Raw genomic sequence first — 14,852 nt, 5'->3', positions numbered from 1 at the left:
TATGACGACCTTGTCAATTTCATGTCAATTTCGTTAGCAACGCCACGTGTCCTTAGTTTCTAGCGATAATTTTTCCATCTCAAGCGAAAAGCATGATATGAAAATTATCACAAAAAAATATCAAAAGAAAAATGCACAAAATAGCGATAAAATACGTTATTCGTATTGGCTACACTGCAATCTCGTGTTATTCCTTAATCAACTTCATTACACAATAAAATGTATCATTCATGTTGACACGAGGTCCTACAATAAAGTGCACAGGTAAATTAAATAAAAACTTGATAAAAATCGTGTTTTCATTATCCTAGCTAAAATATGTACCTTTAAGTATTTAAGGCTTCTTTTTGTAACTTCATAGGGTTGTAAAAGCGTTGACCGTACACACGTTTTTTAAATCAAGCGCGGAATATACTTCGGTCAACGCTTTTACATCCCAATGAAGTTACAAAAAGAAGCATTCAATTAAGATTTCTTAATTGAATGCTTCTTTTTGTAACTTAATTGAAAGCTTCTTTTTGTAACTTCATTGGGGTGTAAAAGCGTTGACCGAAGTACATTTTGTTTCCGCGCTTCATACTAAAAATGTGCGCACGGTCAACGCTTTTACAACCCTATGAAGTTACAAAAAGAAGCATTCAATACTTATAATTACATTTTTTTAGCAATTATCATGAAAACACGAATTTTATTATTGTTTTATTTAACTCACCTGTGCACTTTATTGTGGGACCACGTGTTATCATGAATGAAAAGTTTTATTGAGCAATACAATTGCTTACGGAATAACACGTGATGTGCAGTTAGCCAATCGGAATAAAGTATCATAATGAAACATACAAACATACTAATGTAATTATTTCTTGAATAAAAATTGGGAACAATTTAGAGAAATGAGAAAAATTCCTTTCAAGAACAATAACAAATTAGAGTGTGCCACGGTAATATTCAGTTAAACTTGTTTTGTCGTGATCAACGGCTGGTGACGACGACACTACTTCAATATGAACGTATCAAATTATTGTTTAAGCGTTTTATTTCTGTTTAACCAATACTTGGTAGTTATCCACCCCATGAAGTCTTCACCTTCTATACATGTATTTTATACTGCAATATATCTTTCTACTTGATTTTGACAAATATAGTCATCAATCCTTAACCTCTAGCGGTTACCATGTAATATGCAAACATTGCTGTCTACGTTGTTTATAAATTACTCAGTATAGTAATAAAAACTGTTAATGTATTTGGTGTAGATATGGTTAAGAAGACGCTTAATTATATGGAGTTTCATCATAATACGTTATTCGTATTGGCTACACTGCAATCTCGCGTTATTCCTTAATCGACTTCATTACACAATAAAATGTATCATTCATGTTGACACGAGGTCCTACAATAAAGTGCACAGAAAAATTAAATAAAAACTTGATAAAAATCGTGTTTTCATTATCCTATCTAAAATATGTAATTATAAGTATTGAATGCTTCTTTTTGTAACTTCATAGGGTTGTAAAAGCGTTGACCGTGCGCACAATTTTTGAATGAAGCGCGGAATCTACTTTGGTCAACGCTTTTACATCCCAATGAAGTTACAAAAAGAAGCATTCAATTCTTGAATAAAAATTGGGAACAATTTAGAGAAACGAGAAAAAATCCTTTCAAGAACAATAACATAAATTTATTTATTTGTTTTTTCTTTCACATATTAAGACTGGTGTACTTAATAATGTATAATACTTGATCGTAAAGTCAGAATATAAAACAATGGTAAATGTTTATTCCATGAATTGGAGTCTTCTTCCATTTGTTCTCTGAAACGAAAAGGATAACTCGAGATAAATTATTGTTACAATATTAGTTTACAGAATTTTTAATTTAGTCCAGCTTACTTAAACGGAAAATCATTATTATTTAACTTTCCAGTACAGCATGTTTCTCATTTCAATGAACATTAAAAATGCCATCAAATTATGAGTAGTCAAATTTACTCTTCCACTTCAAATCATTTAAAGAAAGTATATCGTAAAGATATAAACAATACAATCAATCTGTTGATATACAAGAAGATTACAATTCCCCGGACAAACTCTATTCTGTAGCCGTTAAGCAGTAAACATGTATATTCAAAACTCCTTAGTCGAGACGCTTCCTTGTCATCAATTTCACAGTTTCAAAATTGATCGATTGCTTGTTTGGTGTTTGAAGCAACCTTCGACACTATTGTGCTATTTCGTGGCGGACAATTTTTATTGACTGACTGACGGCGAAGAAACCTGAGACACTTCGTCAATTTAGATTGGAGTCGAGTGCACCTGCCACGTACGAGATTCGAACTCAGAACAACATTAGTCGAACCACAAGATATGTACTGTGTTGTATTTATTTTAATTTCAGTGTTTGCGTAGAATATTATCTTTTAAAACATTGTTGTAATTATTATAAATTCTTGAACGATGTACCTTCTAAATTAAAACGTACGTATGAAAGTTCACATTTCAGTTATACCTATGTACTTAGTTATCTCATGGATGTACTTACTTATTTCATGGTACATGTTGTGGTATATCTGGGTGTTTCCCAGGCAACATCGACAACTGAACAATGGAAATGCATCTGCAAAAGGAAACAAATGTAATTTGTATAAAAGAGGTTAGATCTTATTTTCTGAGTTTGAATATCTGGTCCAATCTCGATGGAAATAAATAAAAACGATGTTTTGAATATCTACAATGAGGTCGAATTTCGATGATGATAGAGGCGATTCGCGTTCATGTATACATACATCTTTATCATTCTTATCGCCATTTTAAATATTATCAATTTTAACGAATACCATTATTTAATTTCTATTATTTTATTAACATGGTTATATATCTTTATTTGTAAGAGTTTTGTAGATTATTTGCTGCTAATTTATCATGCTGAAAATTAACTGTAATAAATGTAAATACGTAGTAGTTTGAAAGTTTCTAAGGAAATATCAGTATACATCAGCTTGTCTGAAAAACAGCTGATATATCGTATAAACTGTATATATTTCACTTGCTAAGTTGGTTCTTTTTTCTTCCTAAAACCGAATTAAAAAGGTGCTTACTTTTAATAAATAAAAGTTGAAAGATTTACAAATTGTCAATGGTGGTTAAAGAACATGAATTCACGGATAGTACTCACTGTTTGTGCACCGTCAGCTACTGGGCATTCTGTTAGTGTTGCGTGATAATGCTCTTTTGTGTTTTTACATGTGCTTGCTTCTTTGAATGAGACATCGAATGTATATCTCAATCCTCTAATAACCTATAAAAGGATCAACTTCACACTATATTGATATTGAGTTAAGATCACAACAAAATAACGATGAGAAAATGTTGAATTTATTATAAAAGAAAATACAGTCCGTAGCTGTGTTCACGTATTTGTATAAAAAATGATATTTGGTATGACTGTCAATAAAACTAATATCAATCCGAGGCCAGAGTGACGTGGATGTAAGCAACTATTGTTCATCGTACGGCCTTCAATAATGAGCATAACCCACACCGTATACTGTCAAATATTTTAAGACCTCTACCTGACGATGCATTGTTGCCATGTAGAGATTTGTCTTTCGTTTTTTGACTAGTAAACCGATCGTATAACTACGCGGACATTATCGAGTGCATATCAACATTCCTTATTGCTTGATATAGATTCATTTCTTCAATGAATACTCATTAAAATATATTTTTAGAACATAAATTAATTATTTGAAAATGTTTTGTTGTTAGAAATATTTATAAGTAAAACATCATTAATATATATGCACACGTACAGAAAAATTGTGTAAACCATGCGGAAGAATATCTCAAGAACATTTTGCGGGAAAATATGAATGCCTACTCAGTCTACTCAAATCCAATCTATTAGAAAAATCGAATTATTACAGAGGAGTGTCAACCATACACTTGCACTTCACTATTAGTAGAATAGTAGGATAGAATGATATACAAATGGATGAAAATTATATACTAGTATAAATGTAAGTGTTATATACAAATATATATATTATATATAACAGAAAACCAAAGTATACTGATTTGTATCACTTCAATATAATAGTGATTACGGTGAGATTGAATTTCCTGTTATTTATTCATCATCCACGCACGAACTTGTTTCAGAAAAAAATATATCTCTGTACAATAGCCTCACTTTATATAGAGATATGATTAATTTTTTTCTGAGACAAGTGTTTGTGACAATCCAAAAGAACTTGCGGTCATCCGATGACCAGTACTTCAGTACTTTGATTTAACCTTGACTTTTAATTAGAATAAGCTGATAGAATTTGTCTAATACTTAAAGTTTTACCTGTTTAGTTGCATGAGTGACCTGGAATGTGGTCAGATGCATCATATTGTTTGACATCATATTAACACTTTTACTGGCGTCCTGGACAGCTGCCATGAGTCCTGCATCGTTGGAATCAACATGCCCTAAACCTCCTGGGAGGATACTTCCCACATTAAATCCATAAATGGACCCAACTAGAGCTAAAACTATGATCACCTGCATCCTTAGTATCTTAAATTCCTTCTGTAGTAAATGGCCTGTACATAAGTCCTTTCTATGTTATATAGCCACTAAATTAAAGCGCCGCCTATGTGATTTAATGATAAAATTCCAGCTGTGACAAGAACGATGTCACAGGAAAACCACTTCTTATCAGAGTTTCGAAATACATTTAGTCAGATTTGTCCGAAATCTATTACAAACTACTGGTCAATGACATTAATTTAGGACACGCTTTCATCTCCCTCTCAATAAAAGCTCCTATAATAATTTATCAAAATGTCTTATCAAGCTGACTTTAATTGACATGTGATCACATGTTTTGGCAAAGCTGGACACATTATATTTGCAGAATCCGCGTATGTCCAGTTCATTAAGGAAGTTCGCTGCTCAGTTTCAAAATAAATAGCTTTCCATAACACTAGTATATATTGATAGGGAATTAATTGAGAAATCGAAAAAGCAAAAAAAATATAGGAGTCAATGTGCTTGTTTTCGAGATATTACCCATTGGAATTTTGGCGGGAAAATGTTCTCTCTTGATTTTTCATAGCTTTATCATTGACCAGTTAAAGTACTCAAAAACTATTAAAAAACAAATAAGATTTTATAAGACTTTTACAAATGGCTTATAATTATACATGTTAAAGATTTATATAAAGAAAAAAGGGGGTCCATGGGTAAAAAAATTTTTAGGCATTCAAACAGATAAAACGAGAGGATTTCGAAAATCTGACAAAAATTCCAAAACATGACAAGCAAACATCCTTAATTAATTGTTATTACAACATGTCACCATAATATGGCCTATATGTAAACATGTTCTTGTAGTTACAAGTAAATTAATTAACTGTAAATTAAAACAACCTTTCTCAGGGTTATTTGTATAATTTTCTTGATATATATTTCCCTGTTATATTTTATTATTTTCAAATTGGTCTGAACCAGTGACAACTCTACGACAGATTTTATCCATGGGATCACCAGTGATGCAAGGCTTTGCCACGATATCCCAGTAGCACGAGTTCGAATCCCGACCAGGGTAGAAAAAAATTTTGCTATCACAAATTTACAGATTGTTGACGTTGTTGGGCTGTTCTTTAGACGAATGATATAAATATATATGTAAACAATAAAGTTAAGCCGATCATATTGTCACAACCCCCAATTCAGTGATCAGTGACACCGAACAATGTTATGACTTGCGAACAACGGTATACTAATGTTGCCTTTATTTAAATAGCTGAGAAAAAAATCAAAATGTAAATATAAAAAAAATGAAAAAAATGTGTGAAAATTCACTCAAAAGACAAAACAAGCTCCTTATTACTACTTAATCTGTTTGTTATTATTAATTCCTTCTCATTTTTATCATACCATGCAGATTTCCAGAAGGAAATTTAAATTGAATCTAAATTTACCACCAAAGAAAGCTTCTTAAGATAATAAATGAGTTGAATAATGCATACTTTATCACTTAAGAAGCAATATGATAATATAAGTTTGCATCTCACTCTAGTATCTTTCGTCCCTCTTTTAATCCCTAATTGCAATTTGCAATTTTTAAATGCAGATACCACGCCTTTTTGGGGAGGATATATATTATCATAGATATTTTGTTGTGTTTACCTGCCGGTGTTATATACCCATTCCCCTTGCCATGTTTACCCCGGGGCGAATTAACGTTTAAACTCTTAGAAGTTCGAGGCATAAAAATGTTGAAAATATGCAGCATGCTCCAATAGTTTGACCTTTGAAAAAATAAAAGTACATATGAACTTTCCATTCAAGGATATATAACGCCTGAGACTTCATAGTAAAAGTGGCACAATTTTATCCGTAAAAGGAGCTCTTATGGGAAATTGCATTGTCTTTATTTACAGAAGTGCAAGCTTTAATATCCCAGCAATCTGGGAAGCCATATAAATAACGTTTCTACTTCTACCTGTTTAATAGGTTTCTAAAAGTGTGGTGACCACTTATAGGACAAATCACAAATGTTTGTGAGATCCCTCTTTCCAAATCAGCTATATATGACAACAATTTGTAAGGCATACAATTAGCAACAAAAAAGGACACAATTGTGAGCAAGGAACGGTTCGACAACGCAACACATCATCTCTATATCCCCCATCCTTGATTTTTATTCTGTGGTAGACCCTGCCATTTTCTATTCTTAAAAATATAATATAAAGGGATTACATCGAGTTGAATACCTTCGAAAGTTGAAATAACACACACTAGGAGTTAGACATGCGAAAACAGACGTCCCTACAAACACAATTGGATAGTTCGGCTAGTGGTTTTAGTGAGACGTTCTTCTGAGTAATCAAAATCTAATAAGGAGTGTATCTATCTGTGGAGAACGGGATATAAATTTTTACTAGCTGTAGTGTCCCCAACCCCCAACCCCCCAACCCCCGCATCTTCAAAAAAAGAAAATAAGACAGGAAGACGGATTAATATAAGGGAAACCTTGTTTCCGAATCCCTTAGTATTATTGTATCACTGTACTGATATGTGTATGTCATGAACATGATTTTTTTGAAGTGAAATATGTTTTAAGTAAAAAACGAAAATAAAAATAGATAGACAAAGAATATATCAATGACAAAGTATATGCTTTGGTAAGAAGGAAAATTCATAAAAATGATTCAGACAATAACAGTGAAAAAACAAAATATAAAGAGATTTCAAGGAAAATGTAAAATGTCAACTTTTGTCTCTTTTGTAGATTTTAAGAAGGCAAATTGACAGGTCACTATTGTTTAACAAATTAACAGATTTAGATATAAAAACAAAGTTAATGTGTGCTTTGCAAGCCATTTATTCAAATATAGAATGCTGTGTTCGTGTGCACGGAAATACTACTGATTGGTTCAGTGTAAATACTGGTTTGAAACAAGTATGTGTTTTATCCACAGTCATGTTTAATATTTTCATTAATAACTTAATTGATGATATAAACGCATTAAATATTTGTATATAGACATTGACGGCGAAAGACTATTTTATTATATGCAGATGATCTTGTTTTATTGTCTGAAAATACAGAAGATATGCAGAAATTGATTTATGTATTAGGTGTATGGTGTAATGATAATTGTTTAAAAGTTAATTTAAATAAATCAAAAATTATGCATTTTAGAAATCCCTCTGTGATAAGATCAGATTTTGTTTTTAAAGAAATGATGAAGTCATTGATTATGTTTCTAGCTATCAATATTTAAGATAAGTATTAAATGAATTTTTAGTTTATAAAGTTATGGCAAAGTCAGTTGCAAAGTCAGCAAGTAGGGCATTAGGCCTTCTTATAGTAAAATGTAAAGCACATGGTGGCTTCCAACACAATATTTTCACCAAATTGTTTGACACTTTAGTTTGGTCAGTCATCAATTACGGCTCAGCTATTTGGGGAACAAGTGAATTCTCCTATATCTCAGCAGTCCAGAACCGAGCCATGAGATTTTATATCGGAGTGGGAAAGTATACCCCCAATGATGCTGTTTCAGGTGATATGGGTTGGAAGCCTCCATATGTTAAATAGTGGTATAAATTTTTAGACACTGGGCAAGATGTACTAAAATGGATAAAGACAGGATAAATTATAAAGTATTTATATGGTCAATTAGAAAAAAGTAGTTATAAAATAAAAAATTGGAGTTATAAAGTGATAGACATGTTGAAACTTTACAATATGGACAGATTTTGTAATGTAGATGATTATATACTGGATAAAAATATAATTCATCAGTTAGAAGTTAATATTTTTGATAATTATAAAACTGAATAGAGTGCAAGGCTTGATTCTAATGGTCAAGGAAATAAGTTAAGAACTTATAAATTGTTTAAATTTTCATACTCTACTGAACAATATGTGTTGCAAAATATACCTTTCGATGTCGCAGTGCATATGCAAAATTTAGATGTGGAGTAGCACCTTTAAAAATTGAAACGGGTCGTTACGAAAGATTATATAGATTTAGATAAAAGATTATGTTTCAATTGTGATGATATAGAAGATGAAAAACATGTATTGTTAACATGTCTATTATATGAAGATTTAAGGCAGTCTTTATTTATTGATATAATTCAACAAAATGGTATGTTTTTAACTTTGTCAGATGATGAAAAATTTATATTTTTGTTCAAAAATGAAAACGTTTGTAGTTCTGTTGCCAAAACCTGCCATAATATTTTATTACGACGAAATAGTATCTTATACTGTTAAAAATCAGTTATTTTTATTATGTACACGTATCAGGTTTTATCATTGATCGATGTGCATGGTGATACTGCAGTTTTATGTTTTGTGTAAACAATAAAACTATGTTTTAATTCTGTTGTTTTATAATTGTATATAACAGTCTCTCATAGTTCTTTTAAGAATGGCACATGCTACGGGGCGCCGAATGGGACTCTTGTGATTTTGTACTCGAAATTCAATTTTTTGACGGACAAAAGTGAGTTTTGTTCAACAAAAATGAGTTCAGTTTAACAAAATTTGTAGCATACTACAAATTTATAATTTTGTAATAATTACAAAATTATCTTTCAGTGGACAAAGCTTTTGTCATGACAAAATTCATTTTTGTAACACAGACTTTACTTTTGTTACCTAATTTGAAAATTGGTCGACAAAAGTTAATTTTGTATGGAAATTAGTTTAGTTTGGATTCTGTGAACTAATTTGCATACAAATTCGACTTTTGTGAGACAAAATTGACTTTTGTGAGTCAAAATTGACTTTTGTGAGAAAAAATTGTCAAAATTGAATTTTGTCTCTCAAAAGTCAATTTTGTGTTCACATGTGAGACAAAATTGACAAAATCGAATTTTGTCTCACTTAAGTTAATTTTGTCTCACAAAATTGAATCTTGTCTCACACAATTGACTTTTGTGTTTTAATTTCCATATCAGGTAACAAAAGTAAATTTTGTATGCAAATAAGTTTATATTTGCATACCTTTTTGACAAAATTGACTTTTGTCATGACAAAAATGGATTTTGTCTATAAATTTGAATTTTGTCATACAATATTGAAGTTCTCATAAAACAAGTCTGTATCACATAGTTTTGTAAGACAAAAATGATTTTGTAATGACAGAATTGAATTTTGTACAAAACCACAAGAGTCCCATTCGGCGCCCCGTACATGCATTCTAAATTTTATATTGTGTACTTGATATATTGTGTTTATACTTGTGTGTATGTGGTGAGACTTTAATAAATGGTTTTCATATGACGATGAAATAATCTTTTAAATCAATTTAATTGAGGTCTGGAGCTGGCATGTCAGTAACTGCTAATATAGTCCTTTGTTAATTTATGCATCTTTTTTATTTTGTATAGTTTATTCTGTTAACTATTCTGAAATCGGACTCAGACCTCTTTTTAACTGAGTTTAAATTTTTACTGTTCGCATATTGCTGTGTGTTTGTTTATTCTGCATTGGTTCGAGATATAGGGGAAGGTTGAGATCTCACTAATCATGTTTGACCCCGCTACATGTTTGTGCCTGTCCCCGAAGTCAGGAGCATATAGCCTTTGTTTGTCTTTATGACTCTTGTGCTTTTTTGAATTCTAAAATTAGTAAAGGAAATGGGAAATGTGTCAAAGCGACAACAACCCGACCATAGAGCAGACAACAGCCGAAGGCCACCAATGTGTATTCAATGTAGTGAGAAACTCTAGTTCATTTATATGTTTCGGAGTTTAGTGTGAAGTCCATTTTCATTGAACTAGTACATATTTGTGTTAGCGGCCAACTGAAGTCCGCCTTCGGATGCGTTTTTTTCCGATCTGTTGAAGGCCTTACGCAAGCTGTTTTCTGTTAGTTTGGTCTCATTGACACGCTCCATATTTCCATTATCAATTGTATTGTACTGAAAAAGTGTTGTACTGTTATTCAACTTGCCGACTTGAAATAAAAGTTATTTGAATTTGATTTGAAGTAACAATATTCTATTCCAAGGTATAATGAAATGAAGTGTTACATACTCTGTACAACTCATTTCAACATCTTACTATTAAAAATCTCTGAAATAGGTGATGAGTAGATGGGTATATATTGATTAAATATAGAATGATAAATGGATGTATACCAGCGGTGGATGGATGATTAATCCCTTTTCTTTGGTTCCTTGTCATGACTAATTACTACTACCTTTCTTCTTTTTCAAATAATAAAATTATTAAACTAGAGGGTCCAAGGACCCTGTGTCGCTCACCTGATATTTTTATTTACAATTGATGCATGATAAATGCAACTGTTGTACTGTCGTTTAGTTTCAGAGATATAGTACTAAAAAGTGCATTTGAAACCTGTTTTATTTCAGCCATGTGGGCAGGCAGGGTCATCATACACAGTGGTCCCTGGATATCCTAGTGGTGATTTAAACCAAGTTTGTTTAAATTTGACAGATGTTTCAAGGGAGAATTTTGTAAAATTTATCTAACGAGAAATGCAAAGTAATGAGAAATTTATGAAGTTGTTTTGTTGTTGCGCAACCCCCTGCTCCCCCTTTGCCAAAAAAACAAAACAAAAAGGTAATAAAAAATTATCATATAAGGGCAATCTATCCTGTTAATGATTTCTTCAAAATTCAGTTGATTGTGCAAGGGTTGTATAGCCAGCTGAGGTCGTTAAAAACTCTCTTTTGTTGTTGCAGATAGATCTTGACCTGATAAACAATTTTACCCCCATGTCAGATTTGCTCTAAATGCTTTGGTTTTTGAGTGATAAGCCAAAAACTGCATTTTACCCCTATGTTCTATTTTTAGCCATGGCAGCCATCTTGGTTGGTTGTGCGGGTCATCGGACACAATTTTTAAACTAGATACCCGAATGATGATTGTGGCCAAGTTTGGTTTAATTTGGCCCATTAGTTTCAGAGGAGAAGATTTTTGTAAAAGATAACTAAGATTTACAACAAATGGTTAAAAATTGACTATAAAGGGCAATAACTCCTAAAGGGGTCAACAGACCATTTTGGTCATCTGACTTATTTGTAGATCTTACTTTGCTGAACATTTTTGCTGTTTACAATTTATCTCTATCTATATCAATATTCAAGATAATAACCAAAAACAGCAAAATTTCCTTAAAATTACCAATTCAGGGGCAGCAACCTATCAACGGGTTGTCCGATTCATCTCAAAATTTCAGGGCAGATAGATCTTGACCTGATAAACAATTTTACCCCCATGTCAGATTTGCTCTAAATGCTTTGGTTTTTGAGTGATAAGCCAAAAACTGCATTTTACCCCTATGTTCTATTTTTAGCCATGGCAGCCATCTTGGTTAGTTGGCCAGGTCATCGGACACAATTTTTAAACTAGATACCCGAATGATGATTGTGGCCAAGTTTGGTTTAATTTGGTCCAGTGGTTTCAGAGGAGAAGATTTTTGTAAAAGATAACTAAGATTTACGAAAAATGGTTAAATATTGACTATAAAGGGCAATAACTCCTAAAGGGGTCAACAGACCATTTTGGTCATCTTGACTACTTATTTGTAGATCTTACTTTGCTGAACATTTTTGCTGTTACAGTTTATCTCTATCTATAATAATATTCAAGATAATAACCAAAAACAGCAAAATTTCCTTAAAATTACCAATTCAGGGGCAGCAACCTATCAACGGGTTGTCCGATTCATCTCAAAATTTCAGGGCAGATAGATCTTGACCTGATTATCAATTTTGCTCGTGTCAGATTTGCTCTAAATGCTTTGGTTTTTGAGTTATAAGCCAAAAACTGCATTTTACCCCTATGTTCTATTTTTAGCCATGGCGGCCATCTTGGTTGGTTGGCCGGGTCACCGACACAATTTTTAAACTAGATACCCGAATGATGATTGTGGCCAAGTTTGGTTTAATTTGGTCCAGTGGTTTCAGAGAAGAAGATTTTTGTAAAAGATAACTAAGATTTACGAAAAATGGTTAAATATTGACTATAAAGGGCAATAACTCCTAAAGGGGTCAACAGACCATTTTGGTCATTTGACTTATTTGTAGATTTTACTTTGCTGAACATTTTTGCTGTTACAGTTTATCTCTATCTATAATAATATTCAAGATAATAACCAAAAACAGCAAAATTTCCTTAAAATTACCAATTCAGGGGCAGCAACCTATCAACGGGTTGTCCGATTCATCTCAAAATTTCAGGGCAGATAGATCTTGACCTGATTAACAATTTTACATCGTGTCAGATTTGCTCTAAATGCTTTGGTTTTTGAGTTATAAGCCAAAAACTGCATTTTACCCCTATGTTTTATTTTTAGCCATGGCGGCCATCTTGGTTGGTTGGCCGGGTCAGCGGACACAATTTTTAAACTAGATACCCCAATGATGATTGTGGCCAAGTTTGGTAAAAATTGGCCCAGTAGTTTCAGAGGAGAAGATTTTTGTAAAAGCTAACGACGGACGACGACGACGACGGACGACGGACGACGGACGACGGACGACGGACGCCAAGTGATGAGAAAAGCTCACTTGGCCCTTCGGGCTAGGTGAGCTAAAAAATATTGCAAAATTTGGCGACCTACGTTTGTACGGGGTGCCGAATGGGACTCTTGTGGTTTTGTACAAAATTCAATTCTGTCATAACAAAATCATTTTTGTCTTACAAAACTATGTGCTACAGACTTGTTTTGTGAGAACTTAAATTTTGTGATGACAAAATTCATTCGTGTAGACAAAATTCATTTTTGTCATGACAAAATTCATTTTTGTAGACAAAATTCATATTTGTCATGACAAAAGTCAATTTTGTCTAAAAGGTATGCAAATATTAATATATTTGCATACAAAATTGACTTTTGTTACCTGATATGGAAATTAAATCACAAAAGTCAATTGTGTGAGGTAAGATTCAATTTTGTGAGACAAAATTGACTTTTGTGAGACAAAATTAACTTTTGTGAGACAAAATTGACTTTTGTGAGACAAAATTCAATTTTGTCAATTTTGTTGAGACAAAAGTCAATTTTGTTAATTTTGTTGAGACAAAAGTCAATTCTGTCAATTTTGTTGAGACAAAAATCAATTTTGTTGAGACAAAAGTCAATTTTGTTAATTTTGTTGAGACAAAAGTCAATTTTGTCAATTTTGTTGAGACAAAAGTCAATTTTATGACGACAAAATTCATTTTTGTGACGACAAAATTCAATTTTGTAACAACAAAATTGACTTTTATGAGACAAAATTGACTTTCGTGAGACAAAATTGACTTTCGTGAGACAAAATTGACTTTCGTGAGACAAAAATCAATTTTGTTGAGACAAAATTCAATTTTGTCAATTTTGTTGAGACAAAATTCGTTTTTGTTGAGACAAAATTCAATTTTGTCAATTTTGTTGAGACAAAATTCAATTTTGTCAATTTTGTTGAGACAAAAGTCAATTTTGTTGAGACAAAAGTCAATTTTGTTGAGACAAAAGTCAATTTTGTCTCACTAAAGTCAATTTTGTCAATTTTGTTGAGACAAAAGTCAATTTTGTCAATTTTGTTGAGACAAAATTCAATTTTGTCAATTTTGTTGAGACAAAAGTCAATTTTGTCAATTTTGTTTAGACAAAATTCATTTTTGTCAATTTTGTGTAACAAAAGTCGATTTTGTATGCAAATTAGTTCACAGAAACCAAACTAAACTAATTTGAATACAAAATTGACTTTTGTCGCCCAATTTTCAAATTAGGTAACAAAATTCAAGTCTGTGTAACAAAAATGAATTTTGTCATGACAAAAGTGACTTTTGTCCGCTGATAGATAATTTTGTATGACAAAATTTTAAATTTGTAGTATGATACAAATTTTGTTAAACTGAACTTATTTTTGTTGAACAAAAGTCACTTTTGTCCATACAAAATTGAATTTTGAGTACAAAACCACAAGAGTCCCATTCGGCGCCCCGTAGTTTGCGCTGATTTAGATTTGACTGGTATTATGTATGCGCAAACGCAACGCACCGTCGGAATTATCCTTTAGACAGTATACAACAATCATTTGGAAAGTTTTAGAATGCTTTTTTTTTTAGAGTGTCATTATCAGCAATTTAAATTATGAATAAATATACCATAACAACCGTATGTTTTGTTTGTTTTTATTTTTTAAACTAATCTATACCCATCCAGAGACATAATTATAGTGTCTCTGTTCTATCTAAAAATAATGCATGCTTAGACAATGTTGGTTTTTGAAAGAATCTTTTATCAATAACTTTACTTTTATAAAATTGATAAATGTTAATTACATGATATAAGCAGGCTCTACTATTTCAATGTTTATTACTTAATA

At 31.9% G+C, this 14,852-nt stretch overlaps 1 long non-coding RNA gene across 1 annotated transcript; it reads right to left on the bottom strand.

The window, feature by feature from the left end:
• Positions 1-1,659: 1,659 nt before the first annotated feature.
• Positions 1,660-4,597, bottom strand: LOC143082500 (uncharacterized). The gene is made up of 4 exons (XR_012980410.1): positions 4,351-4,597; positions 3,175-3,297; positions 2,542-2,616; positions 1,660-1,814 (listed from the first exon to the last, which is right to left on the bottom strand). It is a non-coding gene; the product is annotated as an uncharacterized LOC143082500 (long non-coding RNA).
• Positions 4,598-14,852: the final 10,255 nt, after the last annotated feature.

This window comes from Mytilus galloprovincialis, chromosome 7 (assembly GCF_965363235.1).
Source record: "Mytilus galloprovincialis chromosome 7, xbMytGall1.hap1.1, whole genome shotgun sequence".
NCBI classification, from domain to species: domain Eukaryota; kingdom Metazoa; phylum Mollusca; class Bivalvia; order Mytilida; family Mytilidae; genus Mytilus; species Mytilus galloprovincialis.
This window is presented reverse-complemented; position numbering and strand designations above follow the sequence as displayed.